This window comes from Bos mutus, chromosome 6, assembly GCF_027580195.1.
Source record: "Bos mutus isolate GX-2022 chromosome 6, NWIPB_WYAK_1.1, whole genome shotgun sequence".
NCBI classification, from domain to species: Eukaryota; Metazoa; Chordata; class Mammalia; order Artiodactyla; family Bovidae; genus Bos; species Bos mutus.
In genome coordinates, this window is record NC_091622.1 from 66,098,652 (window position 1) to 66,116,578 (window position 17,927).

Genomic DNA, 17,927 nt, shown 5'->3' on the forward strand with positions numbered 1-17,927 from the left:
ATTGAGTTGGTGATGTCATCCAACCCATCTCATCCACTGTCACCTCCTTCTCCTCCTGCCCTCAATTTTTCCCAGCATCAGAGTCTTTTCCAATAGAGTCAGCCCCTCGCATCACCAAAGTGTTGGAACTTCATCATCAGTCCTTTGAATAAATATTCAGGATTGATTTCCTTTGACTGACTGGTTTGATCTCCTTGCAGTCTAAGGGACTGCTTGCAGTCTTCTCCAACACCACAATTCAAAAGCATGAATTCTTTTGTGCTCAGGCTTCTTTATGGTTCGTCTCTCATCCATACATGACTACTGGAAAAATCAGAGCTTTGACTAGATGGACCTCTGTTGGCAAAGTTATGTCTCTGCTTTTTAGTTCTGTTTTTGAGAGGACTCTGTATTGTTTTCCAGAGTGGTAATGTCAATTTACATTTCAATTAACAGTGCACAAGCATTCCCTTTTCTATACATTCTCACCAATACTTGATGTTTCTTTTTGATGATAGCCATTTTGATAGGTGTGAGGTAATAGCTCATTGTGGTTTTGATTTGCATTTCTCTTTTGAATAGTGATGCTGAGCATCTTTTCAAATGCTTAGTCATCTGTATGTCTTCTTTGAAAAATACCTATTTAGATTCTGTGCATTTTTTAGTCAGACTGGCTTTACTTTTTGATACTGAGTTGTATGAGTTTTTTTAAAAATATATTTTGGATATTAACCCCTTACAGACGTATCCTTTACAAATACCTTCTCCCATTCAGTAAGTTGTATTTTCATTTTGTTGATTGTTTCCTTTTTTGTGAAATAGCTTTTTCATTTGATGTGGTCCCACTTATTTTTGCTTTTTGTTGCCCTCTCCTAAGGAGACATATCCATAAAAAATATTTCTAGGACTGATATAAAAGTATACTGCCTATGTTTTTTTCTAGGAGTTTTTGGTATCAGGTCTTAGCTGAAGCCTTTCACTTTTCAAGTTTATTTTTGGTTAATTTTTCATCTTTTTACATGTGATTGTCCAGTTTTCCTAACACAACTTATTGAAGAGGCTGTCTTTTCCTAATTGTATATTTATGTCTCCTTTGTCATACATGTTAAGTCGCTTTAGTTGTGTCTGACTCTTCAGAACCATTGTAGCCCACTAGTTTCCTCTGTTCATGGGATTCTCCAGGTGAGAATACTGGAGTGGGTTGCCATTTCCTCATCTAGGGGATCTTCCTTACCCAGGGATCAGACCCATGTCTCTTACATCTCCTGCATTGCCCAGCAGGTTCTTTACCACTAATGCCGCCTGGAAAGCCCCCTTTGTCATGGAGTAATCAATTGACCAGATGTGGGTGGGCTTCTTTCTGGGTTCTCTATTCTGTTCCATTAATCCATGTGTCTGTTTTTGTGTGAGTACCATACTGTTTTTAATTACTGTAGCTTTGTAGTATAGTCTGAAGTCGAGGAGCATGATGCCTCCAGTTTTGTTCTTTTTCTCAAGATTGCTTTGGCTAGTCAGGATTTTTTGTAGTTCATACATATTTTGGGATTACTTGTTCTGTGAAAAAATGCTGTGGATGAGATTGCATTGGATATGTAGATTGTTTTGGATAGTACAGTCATTTTAACAATATTCTTGTGATCCATGAGCACAATATATCATTCCATTTATTGGGGTCAACTTCAGTTTCTTTTATAAAGGTCTTATATTTTTCAGAGTAAAGGTCTTTCATTTTCTTTGGATTTATTCCTAGCTATTTTATTCTTTTTGATGCAATTGTAAATGAAATTGATAGCTCATTTTTATTGTATAAAAATGCAACAGGTTTCTGTATATTAATTTTGAATCCTAAAATTTTACTAAATTTATTTATTCTAGGTTTTTTTTTTTTGGTGGAGTTGTTAGAATTTTCTGTATCTAATATCATGTCATCTTCTAGTGACAGTTTTAATACTTCTCTCCCAGTTGTATATCTTTTATTTTTCTTTTCTGATTATAGAACCTAGGACTTCCAGTACTATGTTGAATAAAAATGGGAGTGTTGTCTTATTCCTGATTCTAGAGGGAAAACTCATAGCTTTTCACTATTGAATAGGATTAGCTGTTGGTTTGTCATAAATGGACTTTTCTATGTTGAGGTATGTTCCCCTATACTCACTTTTTTGAGAATTTTTATCATAAATATATATTTTTAATAATATCCTATTCCTTTGAATATAATTTTTTTTATCTTGGTAAAGACTTATTACTAGATATCCATCTTAATTTCCCATCATTCTTTAATTTGTACTTGAAATGCAAACCATATTGAACTACAGTGTTATGTAACATGGGGTTACAGGGTTTTCCAGCTGCCTTACCTTTATTCATATTTTCTTTTCTAAGATTTACAAATCTCATATCTGATTCTAGACATTTCCCAAGACTCAAAGTTCTGTCTCTTGGGCAGCCTACCCTACATTTGTCTTCCAGTCTCATGTCATGTATTCTCATAAGATGTTCTAGTTCCAGAAAGGAATGTACTGCATGATTACTCTAGTGTTATTTATTTATTTATTTAATTTTTGTCAAATTGAGTGTTTTGACTGGTTCTGGGCATGTTTATTCATTCTCAAAGGACCAGCACTGTGCCTATAAGACAAGGTAAAGGGAATGAACACTCAAAGGTAAGCTCCTAGAAGACAGAGATTTTTGTCTGGTTTGTTCTCTGATTAATCTCTGTCACCTGTTATAATGCCGGCATAATAGTGGAAGCTCAGCAAACATTAGTTGGAAGAATGAAGTTGAGCACTTTCAGTGTGCTGGACAAGTACTGCTACACTGATTTCATAAACCTCCTTTTAAAACAGTGAGGCTGAGTAGTATTCCATGGTGTACAGTACACATAAAAAGGAACACATGTGAGTCAGTTATAATGAGGTAGATGGATCTAGAGCCCATTATGCAGAGTGAAGTAAGTCAGAAAGAGACAAGCAAATGTATATTAACATGTATCAGTGGAATCTAGAAAAATGGTACTGATGAACCTGTTTGCAGGGCAGCAGTGGAGACGCAGCCATGAAAAACAGACTTGTGGACACAGTAGGGGAAGAGGAGAGAGGGTCGAATTGAAGGAGTAACACTGAAACATGTACTTTACCATATGTAAAATAGACAGCCAGTGGTAATTTGCTGTATGATGTAGGGAGCTCAAACCTGGTGCTCTGTGATAACCTAGAGGGGTGGGTTGGGGTGGGAGGAGGAGGGAGGCTCAAGAGAGTGGGGACATATGTATACCTATGGCTGATTCATGTTGATATTTAGTGGAAACTAAGACGATGGTGTAAACCAATTGTCCTCCAGTTAAAAAGCAAAAAATTGTCATTTAAATGAAAAAAAAAAAAAGTATGAGGTCTGTGATTTTATTTCCATTTTACAGATGAGGGAACTGAGGCTCAGGCTAAGAGCTTGTGATACTGACTGAGAATCTGAGCATCAGTACCACTAGAACTTTTTAGAGCCTGTGTTCTTTCTACTATCTGCAAGTGCATCTGCTGTTTTGAAAAAAGCTGATTATAGTATCACTTTTAATTCAAATGTATGTGTTTTGGAGGGTGGAGAGCATCTAGTAATTATTGGAATTGACCACTTATCATGAATCCAATTTATAATTCCAGTGAACACCATCCGTTTCTTTTTAATACCATTTGTAGTTTCCATCTATTTCTTATTGCTGTGTATATACTGTATTTAATAACACTTAACTTGCAAACTTTGGGGACAATTTAAATGCAGTCATCCCTCCCTGCCCTTAGCGGCTCAGACTGTAAAGAATCTGCCTGCAATCCAGGAGACCCAGGTTTGATCTCTGAGTCGGGAAGATCCTCTGGAGAATGGAATGGCAACCCAATTCTCTTTTTTTTTTTTTTAATTTTATTTTATTTTTAAACTTTACAATATTGTATTGGTTTTGCCAAATATCAAAATGAGTCCACCACAGGTATACGTGTGTTCCCCATCCTGAACCCTCCTCCCTCCCCATACCATCCCTCTGGGTTGTCCCAGTGCACCAGCCCCAAGCATCCAGTATCATGCCTCGAACCTGGACTGGCAACCCAATTCTTATCTGGAGAATTCCATGGACGGAGGAGCCTGATGGGCTACAGTCCCTGGGATTGCAGCTGCTGTTGCTGCTGCTAAGTCGCTTCAGTTGTGTCTGACTCTGTGCGACCCCATAGACGGCAGCTCACCAGGCCCCGCCGTCCCTGGGATTCTCCAGGCAAGAACACTGGAGTGGGTTGCCATTTCCTTCTCCAATGCATGAAAATGGAAAGTGAAGGTGAAGTCACTCAGTCGTGTCCGACCCTCAGCGACCCCATGGACTGCAGCCCACCAGGCTCCTCCATCCATGGGATTTTCCAGGCAAGAGTACTGGAGTGGGGTGCCATTGCCTTCTCTGGGGATTGCAGAGTCAGACACAATTGAGCGACTAACACTTACTTACCTATCCCTGCCTATCTGTGCAGGGTTGGTTCCAGAACCCACTGTGGATATCAAAATCCACAGGTGTTCAGAACGCAGAGTTGACCCTTCATATCATCAGTTCCGTAATTCAGCGAGCCATGGTTGGTGTAGTACTGTATTTATTGAAAGCCATCAGCCTATAAGTGGACATATGCAGTTCAAACTCATGTTGTTCAAGGGTCAAGTGTATGTATGTTGAGACAGTTTAAGTAATTGACATATGTAATCTGTGCTTGTGTTACTTTGTCATGTGCTGAAGTTATTTTTATCCGTTGTGAAATTATCTATGAAATATTTACATCATATTTTAAGTGACTAAAATACTTCCAGAATTGAATCTTAAGAAAAGGTTTTAGAAATGAATTAAACCTCTCGTTCATTATACTGGAATATTCTTTTAATAATTCAACTAAAGTAATACCTGTCTTCATCATTTATCCAGTAATGCCACAAACTTAAAAATTATAGTCTTGGATGTGTTTATTTGGTTTATAATTTAATACCTCAGGTTCATGATCTGCAAGAGGCCTTTGGAAAACATTTGTTGTCTGTTTAGTTTTATGAGTATATACATTCTTTAAATGCCTAAATTCTTTCCATTTTAGCTGCAAATAACTCCACTTCCCAATTTACACTTTTTTCTTCTTATTATTCCATATTCTTTTAAGCGTTTTATTTTCTTTTGCTTTTTACAAATTTCCATGATGACTAATCCAGAAAATAATTGCCCTACTTTTTGTGTATAAAAAAGTAGTTTCACTAATTATTTAAATAATATATGCATCATTGGGGAGTAAATGAATAGTTGCATAAAAATGATACTTAATAGTAATGAGGAGGATATATACTTTAAATGAAAAATAAGTCTCTCTAAAACAGTCACAGATATAGAAAACAAACAAACTTATGGTTACCAAAGGGAAGGAGGTGGGGGGAGGGATAAATTCTGTAAATTATGGAATTAGCAGATACACACCACTCTGTATAAAATAGATACGGATTCACTGTATAGGGCAGGGAATGGTGTTCAGTATCGTGTAATAACCTATAATAGAAAAGGATTTTTAAAAAGGAACTATATATATGACTTAGTCACTTTGCTATACATCTGAAACTAACACAATATTATAAATCAACTATATTCAATAAAAAATAACTTTTTTAAAAGGTACAAGAAATAAATCTCTTCAGAGCAAATTTGGGTTGCCTAGGCTCATGGTTTTAAGTCTGGTCCCCAGAGTGAGAGCATCAGCATCACTCGAATTTATTAGAAGTGCCAGTTCATAGGCCCCACTGCAGACTGACTGAATCAAATTGGGGCGAGAGTGTGTGTGTACCAGGTGGAATCTGCTTTCACAAGCTTTCCAGTGATTCAGATCTCTGGCAGTTTGAGGACACAGGCTTAGGCTTAGAATCTTAAGATTTCTTTATTTTGTTATTTTACTTAATTTCAAAATTGTTATTTGATGTACAGTTGATTTACAATATTCATTTCATGTATCCAACATAGTGGTTCAATATTTTTATCGAGTACACTCCATTTAAAGTTGTTATAAAACGTTGGCTATATTCCCTGTGCTGTACAGTCTGCCCTTGTAGCTTTTTATTTTTTCCTTGTAGCTTTTTTATACATAGTAGTTTCTGTCTCTTAATCTCCTACCCCTGTCTTGTCCTTTTTCCTTCCCTCTCCCTATTGGTAACAACTAACTTGTTCTCTATATCTGTGAGTGTTTTTCTGTTGTTGTTTTTTTTTTTCCAACTATAATGTTTTTTTTTTTTTTAATTTTATTTTATTTTCAAACTCCACACAATTGTATTAGTTCTGCCAAACATCAAAATGAATCCATCACAGGTATACATGTGCTCCCCATCCTGAACCCTCCTCCCTCCTCCCTCCCCATACCATCCCTCTGGGTCATCCCAGTGCACTAGCTCCAAGCATCCAGTATCGTGCATTGAACCTGGACTGGCATCTCGTTTCATACATGATATTTTACATGTTTCAATGCCATTCTCCCAAATCTTCCCACCCCCTCCCTCTCCCACAGAGTCCATAAGACTGTTCCATACATCAGCGTCACTTTTGCTGTCTCGCACACAGGGTTATTGTTATCATCTTTCTAAATTCCATGTATATGCGTTAGTATACTGTATTGGTGTTTTTCCTTCTGGCTTACTTCACTCTGTATAATAGGCTCCAGTTTCATCCACCTCATTAGAACTGATTCAAATGTATTCTTTTTAATGGCTGAGTAATACTCCATTGTGTATATGTACCACAGCTTTCTTATCCATTCATCTGCTGATGGACATCTAGGTTGCTTCCATGTCCTGGCTATTATAAACAGTGCTGCGATGAACATTGGGGTACACGTGTCTCTTTCCCTTCTGGTTTCTCAGTGTATGCCCAGCAGTGGGATTGCTGGATCATAAGGCAGTTCTATTTCCAGTTTTTTAAGGAATCTCCACACTGTTCTCCATAGTGGCTGTACTAGTTTGCATTCCCACCAACAGTGTAAGAGGGTTCCCTTTCCTCCACACCCTCTCCAACATTTATTATTTGTGGATTCCATGTATCAGTGATAACATACAGGATTTTCCCTGCCTGACCTAATAGCATAATAACCTGTAGGTCCACTCATGTTGTGGCAAATGACAGAATTTCACTATTTTTTATGGCTAAGTAATATTCCATTGTGAGTGTGTGTATGCATGTGTACCACATCTTTATCAGTTTATCTGTTGATGGACACTTAAGTTGGTTCTATATTTTAGCTATTATAAATTCTGCAATGAACATAGATCTTTTTGAATTAGGATTTTCATTTTCTTCAAATATATAGTCAGGAGTGGAATGGGTGGATCATATGCTAGTTTTTTGAGGAACCTCCTATACTGTTCTCCACTGGGCTGCTGCACAAATTTACATTCCCACTGAGAGTGTACCAGGATTCCCTTTTCTCCACATCCTCATCAACATTTGTTACTTGTAAACTTTTTGGCGATAGCCATTCTGACAGGTGTAAGGTGATACCTCATTTTAATTTATATTTCTCTGATTAGTGGTGATGAGTGTGTTTTCATGTGCTTGTTGACCATCTTTGTCTTCCTTGGATTTCAAAAATCAGGTGGAATTGACCAAGTAGAGTCACACCAAAGCACCCTACTCAATCATTCAACAATGATTTTTCCACACTTTTTTCATTGCTTGACTCTTATCCTCTTAAAAATCAAATTCTTTTTTGATGATTACTCATTCCCTGGATTCATAGTGTACCACAGTGAACCTGACTGGACATTAATTTATTTTAAAAAATACTCATTGAGTACTTGCTATGTGCTGGGCATTGTCCAGTTACCGGTTAAAGCAGTGTACCAGATGATCTCATAGAGGAAATAGACATGAAAATAATAATTATAGCTCATTCCTCTTTCTTTTGGATAATCTATTAAAGCTTATCTTTAGGATCACAATACAGTGTGTTTATTATGTTTTACACACACAAAAATACACACTTCATCACATAGAGCTGAAGGTTGCAGTCTTTGTATGAATGAATAAAGATAACACACTAGGAAATTTGTGTTCTTATGCCAGTTTAAAAAGATACTTTGTAGTTTTCAAAATGAGCACTTATCTGGGGTTTAGCTCTACTTACTTATCTATTGGTTAGTGTTTTAATGCTCTCAGTATTTGTTGTTCTGAAGCCTGGCCATAAACATGTCAAAGTTTGTCCCAAGGCAATTGATCTCTGAAGTATTTCAGGCAATGAGGTGAATCTCATGAACTTCTTGCAGGATCCCTCTCCTGAACTGTGTGGTCTTTGAAGACAAGAACCACAGAGTTTACACATAACTTTTAATCATTTTGGTTGTAATGCCTGGACAGTACTTTGCTGACATATGGTAGCCTTTCAGTAGCTATTTATTAAACAAATGTAAGGAAAAGCAATCTCTGAACAGTGAGAATAGTTTTCACTAAAATAAGTCTTCTGTTTCTGTAGGTCTTCTGCTTCCTGAAGACCACTGAGGTGGTTAATTCAGTTTATTTGTTCTAAAGTAGTTGGGAATATGAGTTCAAATTTCATAAAGGCAGATATTTGGTCAGTAAAGTGAGACACAAACCTATGAAAATAGTCATGAACATTCAAAACAAGGTCTTCAACTGCTGGTTGAAAACCTACAGATATGCCTCTGAAGACCCTGAAGGCATCACTATATAGAGTACTTTACAATAATTGGTGCTTTGAGCATTTTGGTGATGAATTCTCAGAAAGAAAAACTTATTCAAAATGTTGTATAAAATGTAGGAAAATTGAGAACACACAATCATTTCTATCATGAAGTTATTTTGGTATTTAAGGGATAAACTTTAAACCTCTTGAAAAAAAATAGGGTACTCAGAAGAACTTCCTTCCTGAGAGTTTTAGAACAATGAAATTCAAATACCTCAGCTATTTTTAAAAATAGGTTCTATTTCCCCTTTTATGTCTTTTTTGTTGCAGAGTCTTATTAGCAGCCATTTTAGGCTTACCTGCTAAAGATCTTCATTCAAAGTATAATAATTTTAGCATATATAATAAAAGCTATAATATCATGAGATAACTAAGCTTATATTACTTCTAGAGTTGGTATGTGTAAGATTGTTAGAGGTATTCTGGTTGTTACTGCATATAAGAGAGGTGTTATTTTAGTCATTCATTCCTATGTCTATTCCACAAATATGTGTTGGAAGTCTGCTCTGGGTCTGATACTGTTCTAAGCGTAGGTTACATCAGTGGACAAAGGAGATAGAAATTTCTACTCTGGAAGGGGAGACAAGAACTATAATACAAAAAAAAATTATAGATTGTTAGAAAATGACTTAAGTTTATGAAAAATAAGAAAGGGAAAAAGAATGAATTGCTGAGACAAGGCTGTGTTAGGAGTGGAATGAAGGAGGGGCAGAGGAATAGATTGGAGAGGACATTGGGAGGTAGGTGTGTGTGGCCTTGGTGGCTTTTATTATAATTAACGTGGTAGCCTTTCAGTTCAGTTCAGTCGCTCAGTCGTGTCTGAGTCTTTGCGACCCCATGAACCACAGCACGCCAGGCTTCCCTGTCCATCACCAACTCCCAGAGTTTACCCAAACTCATGTCCATTGAGTCGGTGATGCCATCCAACCATCTCATCCTCTGTCGTCCCCTTCTCCTCCTGTCCTCAGTCTTTCCCAGCATCAGGGTGTTTTCCAATGAGTCAGCTGTTCACATCAGGTGGCCAAAGTATTGGAGTTTCAGCTTCAACATCAGTCTTTCCAGTGAATATTCAGGAGTGATTTCCTTCAGGATGGACTGGTTGGATCTCCTTGCAGTCCAAGGGACTCTCAAGAGTCTTCTCCAACACCACAGTTCAAAAGCATCAGTTCTTCAGCGCTCAGCTTTCTTTGTAGTCCAACTCTCACATCCATACATGACCACTGGAAAAACCGTAGCCTTGACTAGATGGACCTTTGTTGGCAGAGTAATGTCTCTGCTTTTTAATATGCTATCTAGGTTGGTCATAACTTTGCTTCCAAGGAATAAGAGTCCCCTTTAGAGAATTTTAAATTGTGGAAGGAATTTGAGGTTCCAAATGAAGTGTTAACAGGGCAAGTTAGAGTGTTGGACTCAGATGATAGTGGTGGAGTGATGCCAAGTGGTGAGAATCCAGAAATACTTGGAAGGTGATGGTGGTGGTGCTCAGTCATGTCCAACTCTTTGCGGCCCCATGGACTATAGCCTGCCAGATTTCTCTGTCCATGGAATTTCCCAGACAAGAATACTGGAATGGGTTGCCATTTCCTACTCCAGGGGATCTTCCCAACCTAGGGATTGAACCCACGTTTCTTGCATCTCCTCCATTGGCGGACAGATTCTTTACCACTGAGCCATCCTGGAAGCCCCATATTTGGAAGGTAGAGTCAACAAAATCTACTGACTATGTGGGTTGTGAGACACAGGACCCTGGATGATCCAGAGGCCTTTGGGCTCAGGGTCCTAGAAGGATGGAGCTGCATTCAACTGACAAAACTAATCTGTGGAATAAGCAGGTTTTGGTGGGGATGGTATCAGGAGTTCCATTTTGCACATGTTACCATTTGACGATGAGCCCAAATGGAGATGCGCTGACTAGTTGGCAATCAGAAGTACATATCTGGAAATTAGGAAGAGATCCAGTCTGTGCTGGAGGGTAGTTATGTGGTGGGGAATCTGTAGAAGTTCTCTTCTGAGGGCTTTGACTTTCCCAGTAAAATAGAAATATGGTCTTCAGCAGAGAGGGAGTTGTTGGAAATTAGAGAAGAAAGTCTGAAACAGTTGTCTGTAAAAGTGGGAAAGTGAAGAGACTAGAAATGCTGTATGATTGCAGTTGGCATGTCTGGTCAACTAGTAGTTCACGGTCAAGAATTTAAAGTAACACTAAGCCTGCTTATTTGCCACCATATCTTTACACAAGTTCTTACTTATTTTTAGTCCCCTGGCATGTTTATGAGAATATTGCTGCTATCACAAAGGCAAAACATAAAAAAATAAGGTGACACTCTTCAGGGACCTTGTGTATTTCTCTTAGCCACTTTCAACTTTTCAGTATTGGAACAGTATGTAGAGATTCAGATCAAACTGATTTGAGTTGGCCAGGAAGTTCATTTGGGTTTTCTGTAAGCTGTAACTAGAGTAAGGGTTTGGCCAAGAAGAAGTGAAAGAGGAGCTGAGAGGCTGAGAGAATATACAAAGAATGAGAGCAGTGTTGACCACAACATTCAGACTAAGTAGGGAAGTGTAGCCACGCAAGAATGAAAGGCAGTGAGAAGGTGGCGGGGGGTGGGGGGGAGCAGCTGCTTGGAGGTCCCTGTGGGGTCAGAGAATATGGAAGGCAGAATAAAAATGAATCATTTATTTTAAACACATGTTATGTGTATATAATGAATTGTATTTCAGATATATGGGAAAAACTTTCTATTGAAGGCATCTAATAACATTTTTTAAACTTAAATGCAAATATCTGAAACCTTTAACTTCAGTTTTTCAAATGAAGTATGCCTTCAGCATTTTTTCCTTCTAAGTGACTTTTCCTTATCCTAGTCCTGTTCTTCCCACCCTCACATTCTTTGGAGGTGCTCTGTGCCTCTGCCAACCTGTTGCTCAAGTGCTTTTGCCCTGTGTCAGAGCCTCCTAATAACCACAGAAGCTTATTTGCATTAGACTTGGGTGAGTTTCTCACTCTGAGCCTCAGTTTCCTCATTTAAGTGGGGATAATAATTTGTACTTTATTGTAAGAACTAATGTTAATGTGTATTTATCCCTTGCACAGAACTTGGCATGTCTTTAAAAATGGTAGATATTGTTATCATCTTAGGCTTATTGAATGAATCATATGTTATTAGAGCTGAATAACTGAATCTCAAAAGCATGCTGTTCTGTCATTTCAATAACATGTTATTTTAGAAGCATCTAGGATTATCAGTGGCAAAACATTGTGTTAACGATTGCTATCATTAACCTTTTAAAAATTATTTTTAATTGGAGGATAATTGGTTTACAGTACGGTGTTGGTTTCTGCCATACAGCAACATGTATTAGCCATAGGTATACATATGTCCCCTCCCTCTTGAGCCTCCCTCCTGCCTCCCACCCCAACCCACCCCTCTAGGTTGTCACACAGCACTGGGTTTGAGCTTCCTGCATCATACAGCAAATTTCCACTAGCTCTCTGTTTTACATATGATAATATATATGTTTCAAAGCTACTATCTCAAATTGTCCCACTCTCTCCTTGCCCCACTGTGTCCACAAGTCTCTTCTCTATCTGTCTCCACTGCTGCCCTGCAAATGGTTCATGTAGTACCATTTTTCTAGATTCCATATATATGTGTGTTAATATATGATATTTGTTTTTCTCTTTCTGACTTGCTTCACTCTGTGTAATAGGCTCTAGATTCATCCACCTCATTTGAACTGACTCAAATATGTTCCTTTTTATGGATGAGTAATATTCCATTGTATATATGTACCACAGCTTCTTTAGCCATTCCTGTGTTGTTGGGCATCTAGGTTGCTTCCATGTCTTGGCTATTGTAAATAGGTTTGTGATGAACATTGGGGTACAGTTATGATTTCCTCAGGGAATATGCCCAGTGGTGGGATTACTGTGTCGTATGGTAGTTTTATTTCTGGTTTGTTAAGGAATATCCATGCTGTTCTCCATAGTGGCAGTATCAATTTACCTTCCCACCAATAGCACAAGAGGGTTTCCTTTTCTCCACACTCTCCAGCATTTATTGTTTGTAGATTTTTTGATGATGGTCATTCTGACCAGTGTGAGGTGATGCCTCACTGTAGTTTTGATTTGCATTTCTCTAATAATGAGCAATGTTGAGCATCTTTTCATGTGTTTATTAGCATCTTTATGTCTTCTTCGCTTCCCTGATGGCTCAGTTGGTAAAGAATCCGCCTGCAATGCAGGAGTCCCGGTTCGATTCCTGGATTGGGAAGATCTGCTGGAGAAGGGAAAGGCTACCCACTCCAGAATTCTGACCTAGGGAATTCCATGGACTGTATAGTACATGGGGGGTTGCAAAGAGTTGGACACAGCTGAGCAACTTTCACTTCACTTCATGTCTGCTTTGGAGAAATGTCTGTTTAGATATTCTGCCCATCTTTTGTTTGGGTTGTTTATCTGGTATTGAGCTGCATGAGCTGCTTATATATTTTGGAGATTTATCCTTTGTCAGTTGTTTCATTTGCTGTTGTTTGCTCCCATTATGAGGGTTGTCTTTTCACCTTGTTTATAGCTTCCTTTGCTGTGCAAAAGCATTTAATTAGGTCCCATTTGTTTGTTTTTATTTCCAGTACTCTAGAAAGTGGGTCATAGAAGATCTTGCTGTGGTTTATGTCCAAGAGTGTTGTGCTTATGTTTTCCTCTAAGAATTTCATAGTTTCTGGTCTTACATTTAGGTCTTTAATCCATTTTGAGTTGATCCCTCTGTATGGTGTTAGGAAGTATTCCAGTTTCATTCTTTTACATGTAGCTGTCCAGTTTTCCCAGCACAGTTTATTGAAGAGACTGTCTTTGCCCCATTTTATATTCTTGGCTTCTTTGTCAGAGATAAGGTGCCCATTGGTGCTTGGATTTTTCTCTGGGCTTTCTGTCTTGTTCCATTGGTCTATATTTCTGTTTTTGTGCCAGTATCATGTCTTGATGACTATAACTTTGTAGTATAGTTTGAAGTTGGGGTGGTTGATTCCTCCAGCTCCATCCTTCTTTCTCAAGATTGCTTTGGCTATTTGGGGTCTTTTGTGTTCCCATACAAATTGTGAAAAATTTTTTGTTGTTGTTGTTCTAGTTCTGTGAAAAATAGCATCGATGCTTTCATAGGGATTGCGTTGAAAGTATAGATTGCTTTGGATAATGTAGTTGTTTTCACAATATTGATTCTTTCAACCCAAGAACATGGTATATCTCTCCATCTGTTTATTTCATCTCTTTCTTTCATCCGTGTTCTATAGTTTTCTGCATATAAGTCTTTTGTCTCTTTAGGTATGTTTATTCCTAGGTATTTTATTCTTTTTGTTGCAGTGGTGAATGGATTATTTCCTTAATTTCTCTTTCTGATATTTTTGTTGTTAGTGTATAGGAATGTAGGGGATTTCTTTATATTAATTTTTATATCTTGTGACTTTAATAGATTCATTGATTAGCTCTAGTAATTTTCTGGTGGCATCTTTAGGGTTTTCTATGTATAGTATTACTTCTTCTTTTCCAACCTGGATTCCTTTTATTTTTCTTCTCTGATTGCTGTGCCTCCAAAACTATGTTGAATAATAGTGGCAGGAGTGGGCCCCCTTATCTTGTCCTTATTAACCTTTTAATGTATGTTTATTTTTTTTCAGCTTTAAGAATAAACTGAGAGTGGGAACTCACTATGAATATAGGTGAGTTTTTTTTTTAGTTCCCAATAACAAAGGTACATGCATATACTTGCATCACTTACCTGTAGGTTTGCTAGCTTAATTCAGTTTTGAGTCAAAGCATCAGACAGAGGTGACTCATTTAGGTGTGTGATCCCTTCAAAAAAAAGTTGAGGTATATTAGAGATGGTAGATATTTAAGTGTCTATATATTGACATATATGTTTCAGTGTCTATATATTGGGAGATATATATATATATGTGTGTGTGTGTGTGTGTGTATACGGTTTATTCTCACACAGGAGAATTGAAGAAACTCTTTATATTTAATATGTTTGGAACACTAAGAATGGATACATTTTTCTATATAAAACAATGCATCTGTTTACCCCAGTTATATTTTATACTGCTGTCTTCTTTATGGGGCTTCCCTCATAGCTCAATTGGTAAAGAATCCACCTGCAATGCAGGAGACCCCAGTTCAGTTCCTGGGTCAGGAAGCTCTCCTGGAGAAGGGATAGGCTACCCAAATAAACATGTTGTATTTGAAAATTCTAATTTGACTCATCAACAATGATATAAGCCTGTCACCTTTTGCTCTACTTGGTCCCCTCCCTTAATCTGGGCTAGAGGCTGCTTCTCTGATGTAAATAGAACAGTATTTTCTGTTTCTGTCTCCCCACTATCAACCATTGAGTCTATTTTTCAGGCCATGGTTCTTGAATGAATTGGGACTGAGTGAGCTTGATTTAAGCATTCTTTTCTAGAAAGGGGTATGTGCTTAAGTAAAATGGACTTTTTCCTGTTTAGCATCCTAAAAATGATAGAACTGTCACAAAGATTTTTTAGTGGTCAAAGTGAAAGAGACTTAGTTTCTTATATTCTCATGTAGCACTTCCTTTCATGATACTAACCACCAGGTATCAAAAGTAATAGTTCAGTGCTTTTGGTGATGTATTACCCTTGCCTGGCCTTAATATGGAGCAAGCATCTTATCTGCAGTGATTTTGGAGCCCCCCGAAATAAAGTCTGTCACTGTTTCCATTATTTCCCCATCTATTTGCCACGAAGTGATGGGACTGGATGCCGATCTTAGTTTTTTGAATGTTGGGTTTTAAGCCAGCTTTTTCACTGTCCTCTTTCACTTTCATCAAGAGGCTCTTTAGTTCCTCTTCACTTTCTTGACTTCACACTCCAGGATGTCTGACTCTAGGTGAGTGATCAGACCATTGTGGTTATCTGAGTCATTAAGATCTTTGTCTTTTGGGGCTCCACTGCAGCCATGAAATTATAAGACGCTTGCTCCTTGGAAGAAAAGCTATGACCAACCTAGACAGCATATTAAAAAGCAGAGACATTGCTCTGCCAGCAAAGGTCTGTCTAGTCAAAGCTATGGTTTTTCCAGTAGTTACGTATGGATGTGAGAGTTGGACCATAAACAAGGCTGAGTGCTGAAGAACTGTGGTGTTGGAGAAGACTCTTGAGAGTCCCTTAGATTGCAAGGAGATCAAACCAGTCCATCCAAAAGGAAATCAGTCCTGAATATTCATGTGAAGGACTGATGCTGAAGCTCAAACTCCAATCCTTTGGCCATGTGATACAAAGAACTGACTCACTAGAAAAGACCCTGATGCTGGGAAAGATTGAGGCAGGAGAAGAAGGGGATGACAGAAGATGAGATGGTTGGATGGCATCATCAATGCAATGGACATGAGTTTGAGCAAGCTCTGGGAGTTGATGATGGATAGGGAAGCCTGGCGTACTGCAGTCCATGGAGTTGCAGAGTAGGACACCACTGAGTGATTGAATTGAGCTCTGTGTATTCTTGCCACCTCTTCTTAATACCTTTTCCTTCTATTAGGTCCATACCATTTCTGCCCTTTATTGTGCCCATCTTTGCATGAAATGATCCCTTGGTATCTAATCTTCTTGAAGAGATCTCTAGTCTTTCTTATTTTATTGTTTTCCTCCTTTTCTTTCCATTGATCATTTAAGAAGGCCTTCTTCTCTCTTCTTGCTGTACATTGGAACTCTGCATTCAGATGGATGTATCTTTCCTCTTCTCCTTTGCCTTTTGCTTTTCTCAGCTATTTGTCAGGCCTCCTCTGACAACCATTTTCCCTTTTTTCCATTTCTTCTCTTTGGGGATGGTTTTGATAACCACCTCCAGTGCAGTGTTACGGACTTCTGTCCATAGTTCTTCAGGCACTCTATCAGATCTAATCCCTTGAATCTATTTGTCACTTCCACTGTATAATTGTAAAGGATTTGATTTAGGTCATACCTGAATGGTCTAGTGGTTTTCCCTACTTTCTTCAATTTAAGCCTGAATTTTTCAATAAGGAGTTCAATGTCTGAGCCACAGTCAGCTCCCAGTCTTGTTTTTGCCGACTGTATAGAGTTTCTCCGTCTTTGGCTGCAAGGAATATAATCAATCTGATTTCAGTATTGATCATCTGGTGATGTCCATGTGTAGAGCCTTCTCTCGTGTTGTTGGAAGAGGGTATTTACTGTAACCAGTGAGTTCTCTTGGCAAAACTCTATTAGCCTTTGCCCTGCTTCATTTTGTACTCCAAGGCGAAACCTTCCTGTTACTCCAGGTTATCTCTTGACTTCCTAGTTTGCATTCCAGTCCCCTATAATGAAAAGGACATCTTTTTTGGGTGTTAGTTCTGAAAGGTCTTGTAGATCTTCATAAAACAGTTCAACTTCAGCTTCTTTGGCACTTGTGGTTGGGGCATAAACTTGGATTACTGTGAATAGAATAGTGTTAGAATAGCAGAGAATGGTGTTTCTCAAAGTGGGTCCCAGGACTAGCATACCAGCACTACCTGGAAACTTGTTAAACATGTAGATTCTAGATCCCCACCTGAGATTTGCTGTATGAGACTCGGGTGTGTCTCAGGACTTTCTGATGAATCCTGGTGTTTGACGTCCACAAAGGGCACCTTGAAATGACTATGCACAAACGTGTTTTTCTTTTTAGGACGAGTGAGCTCGTGTATATATTTCAAGTTGTTTGTTGGCTGGTGATGGGATGATCTCAGAAATTTAAAAATACCTACTGGACTCAAGGGAGTTCATTATCCTATATTTTACCTTTGGTAATCTGCCCTGCTGCAAGCTTCATTAAGCATTCATTAAGGGAAACGGGGTTTTTGAGAACTGACTGCTTTCAAGTATGTTTATGTACAAGAGGGAACATAGTATGATATTGTAGATATGCTCTTATTGAATGACTGTGGCTTTTATATCGTCTAGAAAAATATACCCTGGTTAGAAATAATTTAGCTTAAAATGATTATATTTGATTATTTTTAATTTTATATATAAGTAGGATTGTGTAGTTGGAAAGGCATGGCTTTGGAATAAAAAATTGTATGCCTTGAGTTCTGGAAACCTTCCTTGACTTCTTGTTTCTTCTTCTGAAAAAATGGAAAGAAAACTCCACACCACGTTGTGAAGTTTAAATGACATGCAAAATGTATTTCATAAGCAGTAATAATCATTGCAGAATTGCTTGTA

General features: G+C 38.1%; 1 protein-coding gene across 6 annotated transcripts in view; it reads left to right on the forward strand.

Moving 5' to 3' along the window:
• Positions 1-17,927, forward strand: part of ATP10D (ATPase phospholipid transporting 10D (putative)) — a 137,355-nt gene that overhangs the window by 4,663 nt on the left and 114,765 nt on the right. For 5 of the 6 annotated variants that reach the window (XM_070372352.1, XM_070372354.1, XM_070372351.1 and 2 more), the window contains exon 2: positions 14,385-14,426. The exons of the other annotated variant lie outside the window; for it this stretch is intronic. The gene's annotated coding sequence lies outside the window, so the exon portion shown is untranslated. The remainder of the gene's footprint in view (positions 1-14,384; positions 14,427-17,927) is intronic. 6 annotated transcript variants of the gene reach the window in all.